Raw genomic sequence first — 8,360 nt, forward strand, 5'->3', positions numbered from 1 at the left:
TGCAATAGCGGTGGCTGCATCAACTTCTAGAATACCTGCTACCTTGCCTGACATCATCCTCTGAGTTGGGTTTTGATGCTCATTTGCAGCCATCGTCTCGATAAGATTATACGCCTCAGTATAGCTTTTAGCCCATAAGGCGCCTCCAGCTGCTGCATCGAGCATGGGCCGAGATTGGGCCCCCAAACCATTATAGAAACCAGTGATCACCATCCAATCCGGTATTCCATGATGTGGACATTTTCTCAACATTTCCTTGTAGCGTTCCCAAGCCTCGCACATAGATTCTGTAGGTTGCTGCGAAAACTGAGTAAGAGCACTCCTCATAGCAGCAGTCTTTGCCATTGGATAAAACTTCACCAGAAACTTTTGCGCAAGATCTTGCCACGTAGTGATGGACCCAGCTGGTTCAGAATGTAACCAGTCTTTAGCCTTATCCCTCAGTGAGAATGGGAAAAGCCTCAACTTGATAGCCTCATCAGTCACGCCATTATACTTAAAAGTGCTGCAGATCTCGAAAAAATTCCTTATGTGCATGTTGGGGTCTTCAGTTGCCGCTCCTCCAAAAGAAACAGAATTCTGCACCATCTGAATAGTGCCCGGCTTGATTTCAAAGGTGTTAGCTTGAATAGCCGGATGAAGGATGCTTGACTGAATGTCATCAATTTTAGGCCGAGAAAAATCCATAAGAGCTGGATCAGCTTGAACAATACGATCTCCCATGTTTGCTGGTTCTTTCTGCTCAGTTCCTGAATCTGAATCCTCAAAATCTAACTTCTCCGGAATATCAAGAACTTCGTCTGTCTCCTCAGCTGTATCTAAAGTCCTCTTGCGAGCACGAGAACGAGTTTGCATAAACACTTGCTAAAGTACCTGAAACACAACCGAAAAGAGTAAGTAACTACTACGTCCTAATCACTGAGTCCTAATGACCAATGATGGTAAGTACATAAACTAAACAAATACGCCGAGTCCCCGGCAGCGGCGCCAAAAACTTGTTAGGGCGAAAACATGCGCTAATATTCACGCAAGTATATGCGTTCGCAAGTAATATAGAATACTTTCTAGTTCGTTCCCTCAGAGACTCAGACTAAATTATTGTCTAATTAAACTCACTCACCAATGTATGATTACTTCTCAATGTTAAGATAATAACACTTAAAATTGTTGATTAAATATTAACTATAATTAACTACTTAATTAACCACTTAACTAACACTTCAATTTATCAATAATAAAACACTCATGAGATCACAACTTCATTATTACTTCCTTCTATAGCCATTGTTATTACCTTTAGCATGTGACAGTGATGATATTAATCGAATAACACAAAACTGATAAAAGCCAACTTTCATTGTACTAATACCATTCTACCAAGCATCCACAATTAAGATAGAAGTTGAATAGTCATCAATTATGTTGAGTTCCTATATGTCTACAGAAATTGACAACACAATGATTTAAGCACAAGTTATTCCTTTTGATTACATAGGGCAAATAAAACTGTTAGAGTTACCCACTAATCATGCTCAACGTACATGAACCTATGCTAGCATGGAAAGTTCTAAATCTCAAGATCCACCGTCGCTTCACAAGAGATTAACACCCTATCTTATATGTTCGCGACGCACATAAGACGAATACGCACAACCAATACTAGATATCATGCAATCATCACACACTAAAGTATTAAACAATTAACTAAAGAATTCCATAATAAATCCGTTGCAACCCCATGATCACGATTAGCCCATAATAGAACTTATCGCCATCATGGGTTCATATGAAATCATGATAAACAAACACAAGAAAATAATAACTAAACTAATTATATTAAAACAGAGTACGTCACAAGAGTAAATAAGTCAAAGCAAGAAAACTAGCATCCAACGTTACAACGAAACAAGAATCACAAGAATATATGCTTCCTCTTCGTTGCGGTGTGCTAAATCGGTCTTCTTCCTTATCTCCTTCGCTTCTTGCATAAAACACAATCTAAAACATAATCCCCTTAATACTCTCTGTGAAAACGTCTCAAATCTACCTATATAATAGTCCCATAAAACTCAGATTACATAGAAGTTGGAAGCCAAACAGAAGTCTAAAATAATTTATCTTTTTCCCCGACCCTGCGCGGCCGCTCAGCATAGCTGCGCGGGCGCGCAGGTTGCTGCGCGGCCGCTCGGCATTGCTGCGCGGGCGCGCAGGCCTCTACAGGAAAAAATCCAGGTTTGCTCCGTTTCTTCGCCGTAATCTGCCCATTCCTTTCCTCTCACAATGGTGAACACATGCCAAGGCTTATTCTTGATGATTCCTCCCCCGAAATGCAACTAATACCCTGAAATGCATAAACACTAGAAAAACGCATCAAATACACAAAATACTTGATTTCAAGACACCAATTTAAGCCATTTTAAGACGTTCTAAGTGGTATAAAATGCCACTTATCAAAATACCATGGAATAAAGCAGGAATTTTCTGCTCCTGCAACTCCACTGCAAAATGGAGTTGTTGAAAGAAAGAATAGAACTCTTATTGAAGCTGCTTGAACTATGCTTGATGAAGCAAAGTTACCAACCTACTTTTGGGTTGAAGCTGTGCAGACTGCTTGTTTTACTCAGAATGCTACACTCATTAACAAGCATGGAAAGACACCATATGAGATGGTGAAGAAAAAGAAGCCAAATCTGAAGTATTTTCATGTATTTGGATGCAAGTATTTTGTTCTTAAGACTCATCCCGAACAGCTATCCAAATTTGATCTAAAAGCTGATGAAGGAATTTTTGTTGGATATCCATTTTCCACAAAAGCCTTCAGAGTCTACAATTTAAGAACAAGGGTTGTAATGGAATCTATCAATGTCTCTTTTGATGATAAGAAGATTACTGGACTTGAAGATTTCAATGATCATGATCAGCTGAGATTCGAAAATGAAGTGTTAAATTCTGATTCTGTAAATCCTGACAGTCTAAATCCTGATACTATAAACTCTGATGGATTAAACTCTGATGTTATTAAAACTGTGGTGACTACGCCAAAGCAAGATGCACCTGTGAAGGGAGAGCATACTGAAGATATAATCACATCTCAAGAAGCATCAGAACCTACAACAGGCTCTTCAAGTTCTGATGGGCCAAGTTCTGATAATTCTGGAAACTCATGTTCTGATATTTCTGGAAACTCAAATTCTGAAGGATCCAAATCAGAGAGCATAATTTCAGGGGGAGCATCCGAAAATGTTGATGGAGACAACATGGATAATGGGGGAGCATCCAGTTCTAGAGATAACCTTCCATCTGCAAGGAAGTGGACTAAAGCACATACACCTGACTTAATTATTGGAAATCCTGATGCATGTGTCAGAACTAGAACAGCTACATCAAATGAATGCCTCTATCATTGTTTTCTATCTCAGACTGAACCAAAGAAAGTGGAAGAAGCTCTTCAAGATGTTGATTGGGTGCAAGCAATGCAGGAAGAGTTAAATGAATTTGAAAGAAATAAAGTCGGGACCCTAGTGCCAATACCAAAGAACAGGTCTGTTGTTGGTACAAAGTGGGTGTTCAGAAACAAAACTGACAGTGATGGCATAATTACAAGGAATAAAGCAAGGCTGGTTGCAAAAGGATACTCTTAACATGAGGGAATTGATTATGATGAAACATTTGCACCAGTTGCTAGATTGGAAGCCATAAGGATATTTTTGGCTTATGCTGCTCACAAGAAGTTTAAAGTCTTTCAAATGGATGTGAAAAGTGCTTTTCTTAATGGAGAATTGGAAGAGGAAGTATATGTTGAACAACCTCCAGGCTTTATAGATTCTAAATTTCCAAATCATGTCTACAGGCTTGATAAAGCACTTTATGGCCTTAAGCAAGCTCCAAGAGCATGGTATGAGACAGTAGCTCTGTTTCTTCTGGAAAGTGGATTTAACAGAGGGACTATTGACAAAACACTGTTCTACCTCAACCATGGAAGGACTTACTTTTGGTGTAGATATATGTTGATGATATCATTTTTGGTTCTACAAATGACAGACTTTGTAAGAAGTTTGCCAAGCTGATGTAGTCAAGATATCAAATGAGTATGATGGGAGAACTTAACTATTTTCTGGGCCTTCAAGTCAAGCAGAATGAAGAAGGAACTTTTATTTGTCAATCTAAGTACACCAGAAATTTGTTGAAAAAGTTTGGAATGCAAGATTGTTCAAATGCATCCGCTCCTATGGCCACTGCAACAAAGTTGGATAAGAATACTGGTAAATCAGTAGATATTACTGATTACAGATGTATGATTGGCTCTCTACTCTATCTAACTGCAAGTAGACCTGATATCATGTATGCTACCTGTTTTTGTGCAAGATTTCAATCAGATCCAAAAGAACCTCACTTAACAGTTGTGAAAAGAATTTTCAAGTACCTTAAGGGTACAGCTGATCTGGGATTGTGGTATCCTAGAGAATCAGACTTTAAGCTAATAGGTTACTCAAATGCAGATTTTGCAGGATGCAAAATTGACTGGAAAAGCACAAGTGGAAGCTGCCAATTTCTTGGAGGCAGATTGGTTTCTTGGTTTAGAAAGAAACAGAAGTCAATTTCCACATCAACTGCAGCAGAATATATTACTGCAGGAAGCTGTTGTGTACAGATTCTTTGGATGAAGAATCAGTTACTGGATTATGGGTTAGAATTTTCTAAAATCCCTATTTACTATGATAATCAAAGTGCTATTGCTATGACAGATCATCCAGTTCAACACTCAATGACAAAGCACATCAGCATTAGATACCACTTTATAAGGGAACGTGTGGATGAAGGTACATTGAAATTGCATTTTGTTCCAACAGATCAACAACTAGCAGATATCTTCACAAAACCACTGTGTGAAGCTACTTTTATAAGATTGGTAAATGAACTTGGAATGGTTTCAGGTTCTTTCTCTAAATCTGCCTAGTTTATGTTCTGATACATCAGACTTTATGATCAGTATTTACATATATTACTATCTTTGTGTATTCTGTGCTTAAATTGAAATTTACTTAAGTGCTGATTGATTGTCTGATGTGAATTTCTAAACTCTGATAGTGATATGAATGTTTCTATGACTATTCAATCCAATGAGGATAACTGTGCTAGATTTTGACCTGGTAGTCTTTAATATACTAAAGATCCCATGTTTGAAGTAATTGTTTATGTGGAAATCTTTTAACACAAGCAAATTCTGATATTGAGCTCAGTTAAGTTTACTTTGTGTATCTTAATTCTAAGTCAAAAACTAGAATAGTGCTTCTTATCTGTTAAGTTCTGATGTTAATAAATCTGATGGATGTACTAAGTGCTGATAAGCCTCACTTATCAAAAGAAAAAGAAAAGAAATAAAAATCAAGTACTCCTTTGAGATCTAGAGTAAAAATGTGGAAGGGAAGACCCAAGTGCATTGCTGGTATTAAGTAATATGCATTAGAAAAGAAAAATAAAATTTTCTTGGTGACTTTTCACACTCTATGATTACTGGAGAAATACTCTGATAACAGCATAAATTCTGATAAGCAGTCGTGACTCACTTACACTGAGAAGCCACTGTAAAATAGAATTTTAAAAGATTCATAAAATGAGCACAAAACAGTTGATGTGGACTCATGCATGAACTCATTCAATAGTAGGATTCAGAATAATGACAGATTTTGAGCAAAGTTCTTAGTTATGCCTTATTTCTAAGATGTACTGAAGTGAATCAGACTTTACTTTTTGTCTGATATTTAGCTTAATGCACACACATATACTCCATATGAATGATAAAAATTATTGTGGTGATAAATGTTATTTTAGATGAACAGTTTATGTGTCAGATTGCATAAATTCCGAGGACAAGTTCTGATGAAAGTTTTGATGATTAAGTTCTGATGTAACCTTATCAGTATTTGTGTGAAGAATTACAGGAATAAACATTCACTTTACGAGTTAAGAAGCCATATTCTGATGACTTTTAAATCCTGATAATAATCGAGTTCTGATGCTGACGTGGCAGTATTTAATTTACTTGATTTATTTTTGGTCATTACTTGAACGATAATATTCTTACAGATTATTGGTTAATGTGAGATAAAACAGTCATAATCATTATGGGTTGGTGGTTAGCGTGTATGTCTTGAGAAACTGCATGCACACAATAATTTTTATTATATCCCGTGCCCATTAACTCTGACTTTAGATCTTTAACTGACTGTTATTATTACATATCAGTCTAGGGAGTTGAGGGGTCATTATTTTTACCTATAATGTTTACCCAGTCCTCGCGTCCCTTGGTATTCGATTGGCTATTTAAACCGACCATTCATTCCAGCCAAAACATCTTTCATTTTCTCACAAACTCACTCTTTTTTTTCATATCAACAAAAATGGTCCGTTTTAACATGTTCCTGAACTATGAAACCTTTAACATCGAGTTGAGTTGTGATGAATGGCAACAGGAGTGGCATGTCACCGCCATTCCTGAAGAGCTTTGGAACTCAGTTCCATAAGAGGTTCACACAGAACTCTTGTTCTTATAAATGGAGTATCACCTCCATCTTGATAGGTTGGAAGAGGAAAAGAGAGAAGCTCTCCGTCAGCAAGAACGAATCATTCATCTTGCAGTGCTCTTCGTCAGCAGCAGAAGAAGTAGTCGTTAGGTCTTCTTAGACTAGGACTAAGGCTGTTGATGTTAAGAATCGTAGAATAGGACTATCTTGTAATTTTTGCATGTAATTGATAATTTTCATGAAATGTACTCATCTGATATATCAATGAAATTTTCTTTAATTGCAAGATTTGTTCTTTGTTTCTCAAATTATGTGACTGTGCATGTTTATTGCAATTTATTAATCTTTACTTCATCGATTTTCAATTTGAATTTTGTGATGAATGTTTTGATTAAATTCTTAGATTTGAGGAAACAACTGAGGAACAGGTTAAAACATCATAACCAGTTGTTGTAGAAGCTGAGAAGGTTTCTTCTCAGAAAGATACTGTAATTGGGAGTTATAGGCCCCTCAAAAGGCTTAGAAAGTTAAATTCTGATGATAAAGCTCCTACAGTGTCTCCACCTTTGAAGAAATTTAAGAAACAGAGAGCTCACAGGGACATAGTTGAGTCAAATTTAGAGGATGTAGTGGAAGCAGCTAAGGAAGGGCATCAGGAATCTCTGATCTCAATAGAACCAATTGTTATTGAATCACTTCCTTCTGCACAACCAGAAACTGCTCAAGACAGAATACCTACACCTCCTATGTCACCTATAGTTGATCAAGTACATACTGAAGAACCAGGTACAAGTGCTGAAATTGATATTCATAACTTGATTGTGCCTGAGGTTCTGTACTTGGAAGCTCCACAAATTCAACTCACTCCATCAACAACACTAATTTTGGATGTTGATTAGAACCTGGATGCAGATCAGAATTTAAAGGATGATGTTGAAGCCTCTATAGCCTCACATACTGCTATTTTATCAGATGATGTTGATACTGCAGGATCTACAAGTTTGATGCTGCCAATGAGGATATTACTGGTGAAGCTGCTGCTAATTTAGATGCTGATGCAGCTGGTCCATCAGGACATGTACCTCAACAAATAGTTAATAAAACTGATTTAGTCAAGAAGTTTGTTACAGGGAAAGCACCAGTACCTTGAAGTAAAACTCCTAGAGGAAGGGAGTGGACTAAAGAATGGAACTCAGTTAGTTTTGTTCCTTCTGAAAAGATTCTTGCTGAGCATCTGGCAAAAGCTGATGAAATGCTGATAAATGATAATTTTAAGGCAAAGCTGAGAGTTACTGCATTGAGTACTAGGCACCTTCAAAGTCAACACTCAACAACTCATGCCAAGGTGAATAAAATTCAAGAAACCTTGATCCAGCATGATATGAATGTGAAACTTGAAAAGAACAAATTTTTCAAGCCATCCTTTGACAGAATTGCCTACATTGAGAAAACTCAGGAGAAGCAACAAACTCAGATTTCTGAAATTCTAAAGAATCAAGCTTCTCATCAAAATCAACTCAATGAGATCCAATCCTCAGTGGAATTGCTTATCTCACTTCTTTTACCTGCTGATGCCAAAAAAGGGGAGAAAGTGATTAAGTCCAAATGCAAATCTATTCAGACATTGAAGGGAAAGGATGATGGAAATGATGACCAGGGAAACCCTGATAAGGGTAGAGGTCAAGGTCAAGGCAAAGGATTTTCATCAAGTAAAGCTAGAATTACAAGTCAAGGAACAAGTTCTGATACTGGGAGAAGAATAAGTTCTGATACTGGTAAAAGGATAAGTTCTAGTGAACATCTGGAACTTGATGAAGAAATTTCAAGCAGTTATTT

General features: G+C 37.1%; 1 non-coding gene across 1 annotated transcript; it reads left to right on the forward strand.

Annotated features, from left to right (window-relative positions):
* The first annotated feature begins 223 nt into the window (after positions 1 to 223).
* On the forward strand, positions 224 to 330 carry LOC141694014 (small nucleolar RNA R71). Its single transcript, XR_012563347.1, has one exon. It is a non-coding gene; the product is annotated as a small nucleolar RNA R71 (small nucleolar RNA).
* The last annotated feature ends 8,030 nt before the right edge of the window (positions 331 to 8,360 follow it).

Source organism: Apium graveolens, chromosome 10 (assembly GCF_009905375.1).
Source record: "Apium graveolens cultivar Ventura chromosome 10, ASM990537v1, whole genome shotgun sequence".
Classification (NCBI taxonomy): domain Eukaryota; kingdom Viridiplantae; phylum Streptophyta; class Magnoliopsida; order Apiales; family Apiaceae; genus Apium; species Apium graveolens.